Source organism: Pituophis catenifer, unplaced genomic scaffold (genome assembly GCF_029215685.1).
Source record: "Pituophis catenifer annectens isolate HBS135680 unplaced genomic scaffold, rPitCat1.0.hap2 SCAF_10, whole genome shotgun sequence".
NCBI lineage: Eukaryota > Metazoa > Chordata > Lepidosauria > Squamata > Colubridae > Pituophis > Pituophis catenifer.
The window spans coordinates 25,793,242-25,807,540 of NW_027256890.1; the positions used below are offsets into that span (position 1 = coordinate 25,793,242).

Here is a 14,299-nt window from a genome sequence, read left to right on the forward strand (position 1 = left end):
CTACAATGAAGAGATTTTGAACTCTCTCTTTCTGATGCTTTAATGGAGAAACGAAAGCAGTCTGAGTAGCCCAAAAAAGAGAATTAACCAACTGGATTCCAGAAATTGTCTAATTTTTTTAAAAAAAGGCTTTCTGAGATTTAGATGACAAGAGAAACATAAATAATCATTTTTCCTGTGGCTTGTTTTGCAGCTACAAGCAGCACGGGTGTCTCTATGTTACAGGTAAGTAACGAAAAAGTGCAAAATTCCCATTTAAAAATCATTTTAAAAGTGATTTTACTCTGCTACGGGTAGTCCTTGACTTACGGCTGTAATTGAACCCCCCCAAATCTCCGTTGCTAAGGAAAGACGGCTAAGCGAGTTTTTTCTCATTTTATGACCTTATCACGGTGGTTAAGTGAATCACTACAGCTGTTAAATTAGCACGGTGGTTAAGTGAATCTGACTTCCTAGAAGGTCGCAAGAGGGGATCACATGACCCCCCCCCCCCCTTCCCTGTGGTTGTAACCTTCATAAATGTGTCAGTTGCCAAGCCTCTGAACTCCAGTGGCCATGGGAATGCCTTAATGGTTGTAAGTGAAATGTCACAAGTCACATTTTTTTCTTTGGATGGTTGTAAGTCGAGGACTGCCTGTTGTTTGTTTTCCAGTTGGCTGCTGGTGTACAGTCTTTAAAAATTTTTAGTATTACTTATTATTAGTATTAGTATTAGTTACCCAAGACACTTAATATCCATCCTGTGTTCCGTGATGAGCATAAAATAGACAAGCATATATCTGATGACGGGTGATGTTAAGTTAACCCTCTGAGAACACGCAAAATCTTAAATTTTTTTAGGCGATAAGCTTGGAGCTGAAACGTATAATTTTTGAATTGTCTTGTTTTCTTTTTTTTTTTTCAGGGCACACGGTCTTGGACCTGAAAATTGGCCCAAAGGTTAAAATGCCTCCTGGAGCTCTTTTTAAGAGGTGAGTTTGAAGGTTGTGGGTCCATCCATTGCGCCGAGATGCTGTTGTGTGACCGAAAGGATGACTTTTGTTGTTGGACGACTTTTTTTAAGTCAAATGGCAATTGAGTTACCAAAGCCCTGATCGGCCAAACTTCTATCGAAACGCAAAATGGTTTTTCTTCCTTTTTTTTTTTTTTCTTTTCTTTTACTAATTTGGGTTTTCTTTTCTATCCGACAGACAGATCCACTTTAAAGAAAGGTGAGTCCGTATTTAAGGGATGTTTGATGGTGGATTTTGGCTGGGCCTTTTAAGTCTGTACAGGTAGTCCTCGGCTTATGGCCATAATTGAGGCCAAAACCTATCTTGCTTAAGTGAGATGTGTCTTAAGTGAGCCTTGCCCTGATTTTATGAACTTTCTTGGCAGCGTTGTTAAGGGAATCACTGCGGCTGTTAAATTAGCAACACGGCGATGAAGTGAATCTGACTTTGACATGGCTTGTCAGGTCACAAATCACATGACACTGCGACCGTCATAAATATGAGACAGTTGACAAGCGTCTGAATTTGATCACGTAGCTTGAGGATACCACAATGATCTTAAAAGCTTGGGGAAAACAAGTTGTGTTGTTTTTTTTTTTTACAGTGCTGTTGTAACTTTGGCCAGTAAGTGAGCTTGTTGCAAGTCAAGGATTACCAGCCTATCACCCCTGCCAGTTTGGAGAAGGCGATGCTAGCCTATTACACCAGTCTGCAGCTTGGCCAGGCTGCTGTGGAGAGAGGGGAATGGTGGTGTATGAGCAGCGGCCCAGCACACACGTGTAGCTCAACAAAAGTTGAACACGCGTGTTGAGTGGACACTCACAACCAGCAGCCCATCACTCACACAGTCTGATAGTGGCTGGGTGTGTGTGTGGCTGCTTTTATATTATAATGCAAGACTAAATGATTAAATCTGGGTACTCCTCGACTTACGACCGCCCTAGAAATTAGAGCTTTCGTGGGTAAACAATGTTTTTTGTTTTTTTACGAATGTTTTAAAAATGTTAACGTTTGTTAAACAAATGACTGCAGATAAGTGAATTGCATGGTTAAGCAAATCCTGCTTCCCCTGCTAACTTTCAATAAAAATATGATAAAAATTTTTTAATTACAAGCCACCTCTAGGTTAGATGGGGCGGTCGTATAAATTTAATAAATATATTAAACACTGAGCCAATGCACCAAAGACAAAATTCGTTGTGTGTCCAATCACACTTGGCCAATAAGGAATTCTATTCTATTTTTTAAAAAAAAATTACATTAAAAGATGGGAGATGTAAAAAATTAAAGATTACATTAGAAGTCGTTAAAATCGTCCCAGTGATGAAAACCTATCACGTCTTACTGTCTGTCTGGTGCCAGAACCTGCAAAGGTTGAACCCACTGGTGCCAGCTGATGGAAAAGAGGATGGATTTGCTTCGGAAGGAGCTGTCTGATGGGACCGGACATCTTAAATCCTTTTTGTCTCCCAATAAATCCTCTGAGAATCCCGAGTCCTGCTTTTTTTTGACATCATTGTTATTTCTTTCAACAGCTTCCAAAAAGGAGATGAACTAGTAATAGGAAGATTGGCCCTCCTGCTTGGCTAAAGTAAGTTTCCAGCTGCTCAATTCGCAATTAATTTCGTCGACCAGCCTGGTTCCCGCTGATATGATGAGCTCAACACTTGGAATCTCGTTCGGCTGAATCTCGCTGTTGAGAATCGGAATCTGAGCATCGGTTGGGAACTAGGCCAGTCTGAAGTTTGGGGGCGGGAGGAGATCATTGGTGCCCCAAATATTTTCCTCCTGCTTTCTTGAATCGCAGGCGTTTCCATAAGAGTTATGGACTTTTTAACTCCCCCAGCATGGCTGACTGGGGGATTCTGGGAGTTGGAAGTCTACAAATCTTAAAAGGTTCTTAAATTGAGAGCTTTAAGGACTCAGTGGCTAAAACGCTGAGCTTGTCAATGGAAAGGTCGGCAGTTCAGCGGTTTGAATCCCTAGTGCTGCCCCATAACGGGGTGAGCTCCCGTGACTTGTCCCAGCTCCTGCCAACCTAGCAGTTTGAAAGCAGGTAAAAAAAAATGCAAGTAGGAAAATAGGGACCCCCTTTGGTGGGAAGGGAACAGCGTTCCGTGCGCCTTTGGCGTTGAGTCATGCCGGCCACATGACCACGGAGACGTCTTCGGACAGTGCTGGCTCTTCGGCTTTGAAACGGAGGTGAGCACCAACCCCTAGAGTCGGGAACGACTAGCACGTATGTGCGAGAGGAACCTTTATCTTTTTAAGTCCACCGATATTAAGGTTGCCAAAGTTGGACATCCCTGGTTTACAGCCTGACAATTTGGGAGTGAAAACAGACCTGAGCTTCGTTATAATCAGGATAACCCCACATTTAATTGCTAGATTTTTCCTTGTTGGGGAGATTTCTTTGAGGCTGGTACTGAAGCTCTGCTCACAAACGGGTTTCTATTAATTGATGAATAAGGACCGGAATTACAACCTGGCTGGTGTATTTTACGTATTCATGACACGTTATTTCCTACAGAATGGAGAAAACTGGTCACGGCGTTCCTGGATGATGGAGAATGAACGGGTAAGAAACGCCTCGAGATAACTTTAATCTATGAGTCAGCAAACTAAGGCCTGTAGGTCGGATCTGGCTCGGTCGGTGACTTTTCATATGGCCCACGAGCTAGGAATGGGTGGTAGACATAGATCTCAGCCTTGGTCAGGTTTTTAGACATCCTGAGGGTTGGAACTGGATTGGTTCAATTTATTTGCTGCCGATCTAGCTGCGGGACTACCGTATAGGCAGTTTAGAGCAAAATTGGGGGGAAATGGCACTTCGGATTAGACTTCGGAGGTGGGTTTTAACACACAGTCTTGTGAGTGGTGGAGTGGCCTAGAGGTGGAGCTCTCGACACACAATCAGGAGGTTGTGAGTTCGATCCTAGGTACAGGCAGATATTTCTCTCTCGGGGCACGATGAGAATAGATCTGCTGAACAAAACTCCGCATTGGTGACAGGGAAGGGCATCCGGCCAGTAAACACACTGCTAGCTCCATTCAGTTGCCCAGACTCCACACCCCCGATGCCAGGGATTATGGGGGTCGTTAAAAGACATAAATAAATGGGCGTTTTCAACCCTGCTACGTTGCAGTTTTGATGATGAATACAACTAGCTCACTTTGAACATAAATGAAACGTCAGGAACTGCCTGAAAAACTGCAAAAGAGAAAGAATTTTATCAGCTGGATTCCTGATGGGGTCCCATTGCTGTATTTATTGAGAGTTGTTGATGTTTGGTTGTACACATGCTGCTTTTTTCTTTCCTCCTGCAGAAAATAACTTGGAAGGAACAGCCCAAAACATAGGTGAGTGGATTTTCCTGCCTGTAAACATAAGTCTCAATTTACGAGCACAACTGAGTCCCAACATTTCTGTTTGTCAGCGTTCCAGCGCTGACATATGAAAGGAGAGGAGAAGCTTGAACTTTTGCCTACTTAATTCCTTTGAAGATTCTGTTTCCTCGGAGATGGGAGGAGGGGGGACATTCCTGTGATCTGACGGAGATGGGATGAGGAGAGTGGCTTAGAAGATAGCCAATGAGACGCAGAGAATTGGGGATCGGAAAGGGAGGGATTGGGGGGCAAAGGTCAGTGCTGACCGCGAAAGAGCCAGGGATAGATCACTATGCTCAATAAAGAGAAAATTTCCTCAAAGATCGGCAGTTTGGAAATTCATTTATTTTGAGATCGAAACCTGACACTGTTACTGAGACGGTTGTTCCGTAAGTTTTTTCCCCATTTTATGACCTACCTTGTCCCAGTGGTAACACGGTGGTTAAATGAATCTGGCTTCCCCATTGACTTCGCTTGTAGACGGTCGCAAAACATGACCCCAGGACATTGCAACCGTCATTAATACGAGTCTGTGGCCAAGCATCTGAATTTTGATCATAAAAGCGTGAAAAATGTTAACAAGTCACATTTTTCAGTGCCATTGTTACTTTGAATAGCCAGTCAATGAATGGTTGAAAGTGAAGGACTATCTGTAGACAAGATAAAGTTAGCAGAGTGAGACAAATCCACCTGGATTCTGGAGTCTGGTTCGTTTTTGGCTTGGGCCAGTGGTGTGGTTAGTGGTGTGTAAGCCAGGTTTTTGTGGGTTTTCTGAATGCTTGTCCCGGCTGGCTCTCAATGATGAGATCTTTACCGCCCCAGTCTGATTTCCTGTGACTGAGTGGTCCCTCTGATTTACCCCAAGGCCGGCTCTACTCTACAGTCGTGGCCAAAATTGTGGAAAACCTTTTGGGAAAAGTGTATTTTTGAGGTTTGATGGCTAATAACACTACTTTTTTTTTTCCTTTGGAGTTTCAAGATCATCCTATTCCACTGCTGGAATGGCCTGGGAATAGCCCAGATTTACACCCAATTCAAAATCTATGGAGCTGACTCAAGAAACTGGTTAGTCAGAAGCGACCCAGCAATAAAACCCAGTTAATGGAAGCCATCATTCAATCCTGGTTTCACATAACAGCTGCCGAACTAAAAGACTTGGTTCCCTCCATGGGAAGACGTTGTAAAGCCGTCAGGTTACCCAACTAAGGATTAACTTGACAGGGTGATCATTTTTGAATAACTCATTTTTTTCTATGGTGATCATTTTTGTATATCTTTTTTTCTATCTGTTTCCCTTTTTTTCTTTATACTGTAACTGCTATTCTAATAGCAAATCCTTCCTAAAAGTTACTGCATTACATTCTTGATTAAATTATCTTTCCATTGATATATAATTTTACGGTACTACTACCAAAAAAAAAAGTGTCATTAGCTAGTTTTAGAAAATAACACTTTTCCCAAAAGCTTTCCGCAATTTTGGCCGCTACTGTAGGTCAGTCTGGGAATTTATGGCTTGCCTGCCTTCGCTAAATGATGCATTTTTTTTCCTCTTAAATTCAGATTTAACGCATGCTGGTCCTGCCATCTTTTTCCTTGCACAGGTGGACTCCAGGCTGTTTTTGCTGGACCCACAGAGCTTGAAATCTGCTATTTCCCACTGGAAGAGGTGAGAGCCCATTTCTAACACCAGACATCATAATAGTTTAAAAATGAGATTGCTTTTGCGGGAACAAGCTATCGAGAAGACAGATTGAAATCTCGTTTTCTCAGACGGACAGGAATTTGTCTAGTGAAAAGAAAGTCTAGGGGGTGACACGATTAGCAGTCATCTAATATTTGAGGGGCTACCACAAAGAAGAGGGGAGCCGACCTATTTTCCAAAGCACCTGAAGGCAGGACAAGAAGCAATGGATGGAAACTAATCGAGGAGAGAAGCAACTTAGAACTAAGGAGAAATTTCCTGACAGTTAGAACAATTAACCAGTGGAACTGCTTGCCACCAGAAGCTGTGAATGTTCCAACACTGGAAGTTTTTAAGAAGATGTTGGATCACCATTTGTCTGAAGTGGTATAGGATCTCCTTGCGCAGGGGTTGGACTAGAAGACCTCCAAGTTACCTTCCAATTCTGTTATTGGTTTCTTGTGCATCATCTCCTCCCTAGTTCAAATTTTGCAGCCTTCGTACTCCAAAAAGCATATTTGTTTTCATTAACACTTGACTCTTGAGATTCAACGTACTTCATAATTTACAGATTATTTCAGCATATATATGTCTTCTGTCTCCATAAAAACAGGCTTAAAATGGTTACCGTGAAGACGTTTTGAGAAGAATACATCAGCCGGCCCTGTTTAGGGTGTCCCACTTCCTTTTGAATCAGGGAGCGAGGGATGACCCTATGCGTGGGCGAGCCGAGGAGTATAGCCAACATCTGCTGGACAAGATCGCTTGGATATTGGACGGGCTGGACTCTGACTGGGCAGGGTCGGTTGAGGGGGGTGACGACGGGTCTGGTTATCTGGGACGAGTTCGATCCTGTTACTCCCGAGGAAGTGGACAGGATCATGGAGAAGCTGAGTACCACCACGTGTTTGTTGGACCCGTGTCCCTCCTGGCTTGTTTATTCGGCTCGGGAGGTTACACAGGACTGGATCCAGGCAGTGATTACTGCTTCCTTAGATGAGGGGAGCTTCCCTACTGCCTTGAAGGAGGCAGTGGTGAGACCCCTCCTCCAGAAACCCGCCTTAGATCCAGCTATCTTGAACAACTTTCGTCCTGTCTCCAACCTTCGCTTTATTGCGAAGGTTGTTGAGAGCGTGGTGGCACATCAGCTCCCGTTGGCCCTGGAGGAAGCAGTATACCTGGGCCTGTACCAGTCGGGTTTCAGGCCCGGGTACAGCACGGAGACGACATTGGTTGCGCTGGTTTATGATCTTTGGAGGGCTCAGGACGGGACATTCCTCTGTCCTGGTCCTGTTAGATCTTTTGATGCCATCAACCATGGTATCCTACTGCGACGCCTCGAGGGGTTCGGGGTGGGAGGCACTGTTTTACGGTGGTTCTCATCCTACCTCACGGGTCATTCGCAAGTGGTGTTGGCGGGGGGACAGAGGTCGGCCCCGAGGCCCCTTACGTGTGGGGTGCCCCAGGGGTCGGTCCTCTCTCCCCTTTTGTTCATCTATAGGAAGCCGCTGGGAGAGATCATCCGTGGTTTTGGGGTGGGGTACCATCAGTATGCTGATGATACCCAACTTTTTCTATCCACCCCGAATCAGCCCAGTGATGCCCTCGACGTGATGTCCCAGTGCCTGGAAGCGGTGCAGCTCTGGATGGGGGAGGAACAGGCTTAAGCTTAACCCTGCCAAGACGGAATGGCTGTGGGTACCAGCATCTCGGTTCCATGGGGATGCTCCACCACTGGTCATAGGGGGCGAGGTGTTGCCCCCTGTTGACAGGGCACGCAACTTGGGCGTCCTCCTGGATTCACGGTTGTCTCTGGAAGATCATGTTATGACTGTGACCAGGGGGGCATTTTCCCAGATTCGTCTGGTGCGCAAGTTGTGCCCCTACCTGGACTGAGATGACTCATGCACAGTCACTCATGCACTGGTCACCTCCCGGATTGACTACTGCAACGCTCTACATGGGGCTGCCGCTGAAGACCACTCCGAGGCTTCAGCTGGTGCAGAATGTGGCCGCACGGGTAGTGATGGGAGTGTCCCAATGCTCTCATGTTACACCCCTCCTGCACGACCAGCACCTTGAATCTCTCACAGAGGGCAACCGGTAACCAATGCATGTCGCGCAGGAGGGATGTAACATGAGAGCGTCGGGACACTCCCATCGCTACGCTCTGGAATCAGTTGGAGGTCCGGATGGCCCCCGACCGTCGCTCTTTCCGCCACGAACTGGCTGGCCTGGACTGATGGGGTTTTTTAAAATGGATTTTAATTGATTTTAGGGTTTTTATGTGTAATTTTTAACCCGGAGTTTTTGTTTTATTATTGTGAGCCGCCCTGAGTTCCTCGGAGAAAGGGCGGCATATAAGTCTAAACAAATTAAATAAATAAATGTATAAATAAATATAATATGTCCAAGAAAGAAAATAAAACAATTTTTAGAGAAAGAACAATATGTTAGATTGTAAGAGTGTATCAGCTCTTATATTCAGCTTCCAGAACGTTGCAGAAAACATTACATCTACAAATCTACAGGATTCCCTGTTAAAAAATACTTTGGTACATGTCAAAAAAAAAAAGTGCATTGGCAATCCGTTCTGTGTATGGTAAATTTCTTTTAAATGTGTACAAATTTGCTGCTATTAATAAATACACCAGTTTGGAAAAAGTAAATGCTGCAGTTGGTTTGTTTTCCTGACTTAACCTGGTGAAAGGTGGATGGATGACGATTTTATTCAGATGGTGTAACCTTATCTAATTGGGTAACGATTATCTAATACTCCTTCCTCTTCCTCACAACAATCCTGTGAGGTGGGTTGGGCTGAGAAGGACTGGCCGAAAGTCACCCAGCTGGCTAAAGTGGGACTAGAGCTCACCATCTTCGTGGTTTTGTCGAATGTCACCCAGCCGGCATTCATGGCTAAGATGGGACTAGAACTCCCAGTATCCTCGTGATCAGCCCAAAGTCACCCAGCTTGCCTAGAGTGGGACTAGAACTCACAATTCCTCTTGCTTTTCGTTCCTTTCTAAGTGTTTCCAACAGCCTGCAACTTTTATTTATTTTTTTACAGTTTGTGAGAATTTTTATGTTCAGGATAATGCTGGCTTGGGGATAAACCAGAAAGATAAAATGTGTGGAGTCAATTTGATTTTTACTGAAGTACATTTTGTTCTTAAATACGGCTCCAAAATCTTTTTTTGAGATAAGCAGACAATTCCAACCCTTTCAACGTGTGGCTTGGTACTATGGGTCTTCTCTCACCCTGTTGGTTTTGGGACAACGAGGGCCCAGTGATAAGCTACAACAGCCCTCTGAAAAGGTTTGGTAGAAGGAGGAGGTCAAACAGGCACTCCGGAAATTTGTATGCTGCCCATCCTGCACTCAAAGCAATTGTTCAGTGACCCAAAAGCACCCATAAAAGATGCTTTTTTCCAAGATGCAACTGCATCCAAGAAGCTTCACTTCTGCTCTGAAAAAAGAACCTTTGCGACCACCACCACCACCTGGATGACTGAGAATCTCCATAGGCGAGTGAGTTTTGCAACCTCTCGCCACCGTTGTTAAGTGAATCATCGTCGTTCCTAAGTAACACAAGTGGGTCTTGCTTCCCCCCCCCTCCTCGGCTGGTCAGAAGGTCGCAAAAAAGGGGATGACATGAGCCCAGCACACCAACTTGTCATAAGTGCATGCTAGATCCCGAGCGTCCGAATGTCGATCGAGTGAGGATGGGGAAGTTGTAAGCTGAAAAAACGGTTGCGCGTGGCTTTTTCAGTCTTGTGCATTCGAACGATCACTAGACAGAACGTTGGTAAGCCAAGGACTGTCTTGGCATGTTTTCAGACCCTTTGGGAATGCCTCATTCCACGCAACGCATTATTGGTCAAGAAAAGAGGCCCTGGAGGGCAGGGAGCAGAAGAAAACAGTGTCGGACACCTCTGTTAACAATCTGTGACTACGGCAATGTCCTGTCCGGACTTGCACAAAACGGTGGGACAAAACTGGCATTCTTCGGACGGACGGACGGACGGACGTGAAAAACGTTCATTGTAAGCTCCATTTTATATAACTTGGCTATGCTTGGCGGTCTTTTTATCTCCCTCCCTGTCTCCGGTTCCCCCTCTGGCGCCTGGCATTCCGAAGCTGTTGGCAGCTGCCGCTCTGGGCACCCTCCCAGCAGCTGGCGGGGGCCAAGGAATCCACCCAGGCTGAAGCAACAGGTTCAGGCCTGTTGTGGCTGTGAGATCCAGCCCTTCGGCCAGCCCTCCGCGTTCTTCTTCGACATGCTGGTTTCGGTCTCGAAAACTTGCAATGGGTCATTCTGGGCTGATCATCTTTTGGATCCTGGGCACGGTTGTTCTGAGCTATGTCGGAACTCAGGAACTGGCGACGGAGGTACCGACCGGCGGGCAGCCCTCGGTGCTTTGCCCTGCCGATGACAGCCCGGTGGCTACGCCGGAGGAACAGCTGCCAATGCAGCCCAGATTTAGCAACTGTATGCTGCGATGCACCTCCCACGCGTACGAAGCCTACACTGCGATGCTGGCATCCGGCGACTTCAAGAGCATGACGACGTCGCTGAAAGTCAACGAAGGCGGGCAAGGTGAGCGGGAGGGCCGTAGGATGGGTGCCAGGCTCCGACTGGATGCCAGCTGTGCAACCAATCAGACCCAAGCAGGGGATGGGCTTTGGAGACTCCGCCCTGGAGCCTTGGCAGCTGTGCAACAGCTGTCGGGCCCGTTCCCAGGGCTTTTGAGTTCCTGGGGAGGGTCTCGAAATAGGGTTTTGGGTTTGTTTGTTTTTTTGCAATCGATTCCCATGGAATCTTTTGTCCCCACATAAAACTGATGGTCGTCGTAGTCCCGACCGGATCTGAAGTTAGAGCTCTTCTAGATTTAAAATGGGCTAGGGACAGGGCAGGCTGCAAAGATTGTGAAGGAAATCGAAGCGTGTTTATACCAACTCTGTTCGAAGTCCAGTGTTGTAACTTAGGGGAAATCTGCAGTTTTAAAAAATGTGATAAATTGGGTGGGTTTCGGTGGCTTCCAGCCAAATTCTGGTGGTGTGAGTTAGATCAGCTGAGAAAGAAAGGTTTTACTTTATATTTTATAACTATAATTTACACTTTATATGTTATTGTTTTGTTTCCTTGTTACCTTGGTTTTCCTTTCCTTTCCTCCCCTTTCCTTTCTTTTCTTTCCTTCTTTCCTTCTTTCCTCTATCTTCCTCCCCTCCCCTTTCCTTTCCTCTATCTTCCTTTCCTTTCCTTCCCTCCCCTTTCTTTCCTTCTTTCCTTTCCTCTATCTTCCTTCCCTTCCCTTCCCTTTCCTTTCCTCTATCTTCCTTTCCTTTCCTTCCCTCCCCTTTCCTTTCCTTTCTTTCCTTCTTTCCTTTCCTCTATCTTCCTTCCCTTCCCTTCCCTTTCCTCTATCTTCCTTTCCTTTCCTTCCTTCCCTTCTCCTTTTCTTTCCTTCTTTCCTTTCCTCTATCTTCCTTCCCTTCCCTTTCCTCTATCTTCCTTTCCTTTCCTTCCCTCCCCTTTCCTTTCTCCTTCCCTTCCCTTTTATCTTTTCCTTTCCTTCTTTTTTTATCCTCTACTTTTCCCCTCTCCTCTGCCTATCGCATCTAAGTGACTGTTGTTTACAACATTCTCCTCACAGGGGCAGAGCACGAATTCTGCTGGATGCTTCATCTCCGTTGCCAGAGAGGCGTCCGTCTCACCAAAGCATTCGTCCTGCTGAACATGGAGCAGTCTCTGGATCAGAGCCAGCCTTTCCCTCTCCGCCTCCTCCTCACTGCTCCACCTTGGCCCCATCCTCTCTTACAACCACGGTCCAAGAGACGGGACAGCCGGTTACTGAACGGGGAAGCCTGCGGCGTCCGTTTCGATGTGACGGAGCCCTTCCGCAACGCCGAAGGAAGCCGGGACGCCAAAATGTGCGTGAAAGTTGTGTGCCCAGAGGGAGACGCCTGCAAGGACCTGCAGTTGAGTCTGCGCTGCCCGCCCTTCCTGGCCACTCTGTGGCGCAGTCTGCCTCGTCCCGATGGCTAAACGGGTGGAGGGTTTCTTCTGCAAGGTTACCAGGAGGAAAGGAAGGGTTCCACAGTTCCCCTTGTGCGCACACGTTCGAGTTCAGCTGCTGAAGCAATCTTCGGACCGGTTTCCCTTCAGGATTCATTTATATTTGGCAATGTTTACATTGCTTCAAGCGGGACATAGGATACGTTGCAGGCCACAGATGCGCACATTCGATCATGCGTCGAACGCTATTCCAGACGTCAATGACGGGAAGATAGTTTTAACTCTGAGAGTGGACGACAGCAAAACTCCTTCCCTTTTCGCATTAGTATTCTAGTCAGATTTATTGCAAATACAATAATACCGGTAGTCCTTGACTTACAACAGTTCATTTCGTGACTGTTCAAAGTTACGACGACACTGGACAAAGGGACGTGTGATCGTTTTTCACACTTATGACCGTGGCAGCGTCCCCCTGATCACACAACCAAAATTGGGAAGCTTGGCAACTGACCCGTATTTGTGACGGTTGCAATGTCCCGGGGGAGTCAAAGGATCCTGTTTTATGACATTCTGACAGGCAAAGGTCAATGGGGAAGCTGGATTCATTTAACAACCGTGTGACTAACCAAGCAACTGCAGTGATTCACTTAACAACCGTGGCGAGAAAATTCGTAAAATGGGGCAAAACTCACTTAACCAATGTTTTAACTTAGCAACAAGAATGTTGGGCTCAATTATGGTCATAAGTCAAGGACTACCTGTAATGAGATGGGACTGATTTGGAGTCACCTGTTACAAAGTTTTGCAAACCTACCACCAATGTCAAGCGATTACCTAGCCTGCTAAAAGAAGAGATTTCAACTAGCAAAAACAATACCATGCTTCGAAGACTTGTTCTCTCTTTTTATCTTTTACCTGAGATTTTATTATTCCTGCTCTACTTCTGCCTGATAGGATCTTCCTCATTTCTGCAGGAACTCACGAACTTATCACAGGCTGGAAGTTCTCTCCGTTTGTGTTGTTGTAATCTTGGCTGCTGGGGTTAAGCATAAGAAAAATATATTAAGACGGCACATCCCCGTTGTAGGACAGATTTTGCTAGACTTTAAAATGTCCTTGAAAGGAATAGCAATTCTCTGAAAAGATGTGGAAAAAACTCTGAAATGAGATCTCTGTATTTCCTCATGAAATGTAACCTTGAACTTTGCGGGATGGTGACAGTGTCATAACAATATTTATCTGGGCTCTGTGGTCTCTTGTCCACTGTTATTGTCTCTATCCATTCCTTCGTTTATCTTGTCTGTTTTTTTGGGAGTCTATTTTTGGCTGAAGACATCCATTGTAGATTCAGTCAAACTCTTATCTAAAATGTTGGGAGGAAAGGGAATCAAAAGAAAATTATGTGGTGTTGCCATGTTGTTTGGGGGCTTCTGAAATAAAGTAAGCCTCTGCTGAAATCTTTACTATGCTTATTTCTGATCAGTGGATTTTTTTTTTTTTAAAAAAAACAAGATTATCTCCACTTCTTACTTTAGCTGAAACCCTTGTTTGGCATTAGGGTAGGGAACAGAAAAAAGAGGGAGAAAAAAAAAGCAGAAGACTCTGGATAAAAGGGACTTTTATTGTTCCAGTTCTAATGACTTCTAAGCATGATTTCTAAGAGGAAGTTTGGCCTAGTAGTTAAGACACTAGCCTAGAAAAAAAAGGAGATAGTGATTTCTAGTCCCACATCATATGCATTAAACGTGGTTGGGGGACTTTGGGTCAGTCCCTCAACTCAGCCCAACTCTACAGGGTTGTTATGAGGAAAACAGGAGGATGAAGTATTAGGTAAGTTTTCAAACTTGAGTTATTTATACAAATAATAAAGGCGGGAGCAGCCCTGAGTCCTTGTGGAGAAAGGGCAGCATATAAGTCCGATAATAAATAAAATAAATAAATAAAGAATATACAGATAAAATAACAAGGTATCTGTTGGGTGGGGGGGGGGAACCCACCAAGAATTCAAATGACCCGCTTCTAATTATCCTTGCAAATGGCTTTATTTTTCCCTGTGCCCAAAAGTGGCAGGACCATCTGAAGAGGGGGAAAAAAGCGCGAGGGGGACGATTATGATCGGCGCACCCCAAGCGGCGCGTCAGCCAATCAAAGCCACGGACAGCAAGATCCGGTCCGTCGTTTTAATCGCTTCGGTCCGGAAATACCGCAAAAGGCTCTGAAAGC

At 45.4% G+C, this 14,299-nt stretch overlaps 5 non-coding genes across 5 annotated transcripts; all 5 read left to right on the plus strand.

The window, feature by feature from the left end:
• LOC139322516 (small nucleolar RNA SNORD26) lies at window positions 1-70 on the plus strand. The gene has a single exon (XR_011600847.1). It is a non-coding gene; the product is annotated as a small nucleolar RNA SNORD26 (small nucleolar RNA).
• A 2,237-nt stretch (window positions 71-2,307) lies between these two features.
• Window positions 2,308-2,435, plus strand: LOC139322519 (small nucleolar RNA SNORD22). The gene has a single exon (XR_011600850.1). It is a non-coding gene; the product is annotated as a small nucleolar RNA SNORD22 (small nucleolar RNA).
• A 204-nt stretch (window positions 2,436-2,639) lies between these two features.
• On the plus strand, window positions 2,640-2,711 carry LOC139322517 (small nucleolar RNA SNORD30). The gene has a single exon (XR_011600848.1). It is a non-coding gene; the product is annotated as a small nucleolar RNA SNORD30 (small nucleolar RNA).
• A 1,427-nt stretch (window positions 2,712-4,138) lies between these two features.
• LOC139322514 (small nucleolar RNA SNORD29) lies at window positions 4,139-4,204 on the plus strand. Its single transcript, XR_011600846.1, has one exon. It is a non-coding gene; the product is annotated as a small nucleolar RNA SNORD29 (small nucleolar RNA).
• A 966-nt stretch (window positions 4,205-5,170) lies between these two features.
• On the plus strand, window positions 5,171-5,239 carry LOC139322518 (small nucleolar RNA SNORD31). The gene has a single exon (XR_011600849.1). It is a non-coding gene; the product is annotated as a small nucleolar RNA SNORD31 (small nucleolar RNA).
• The last annotated feature ends 9,060 nt before the right edge of the window (window positions 5,240-14,299 follow it).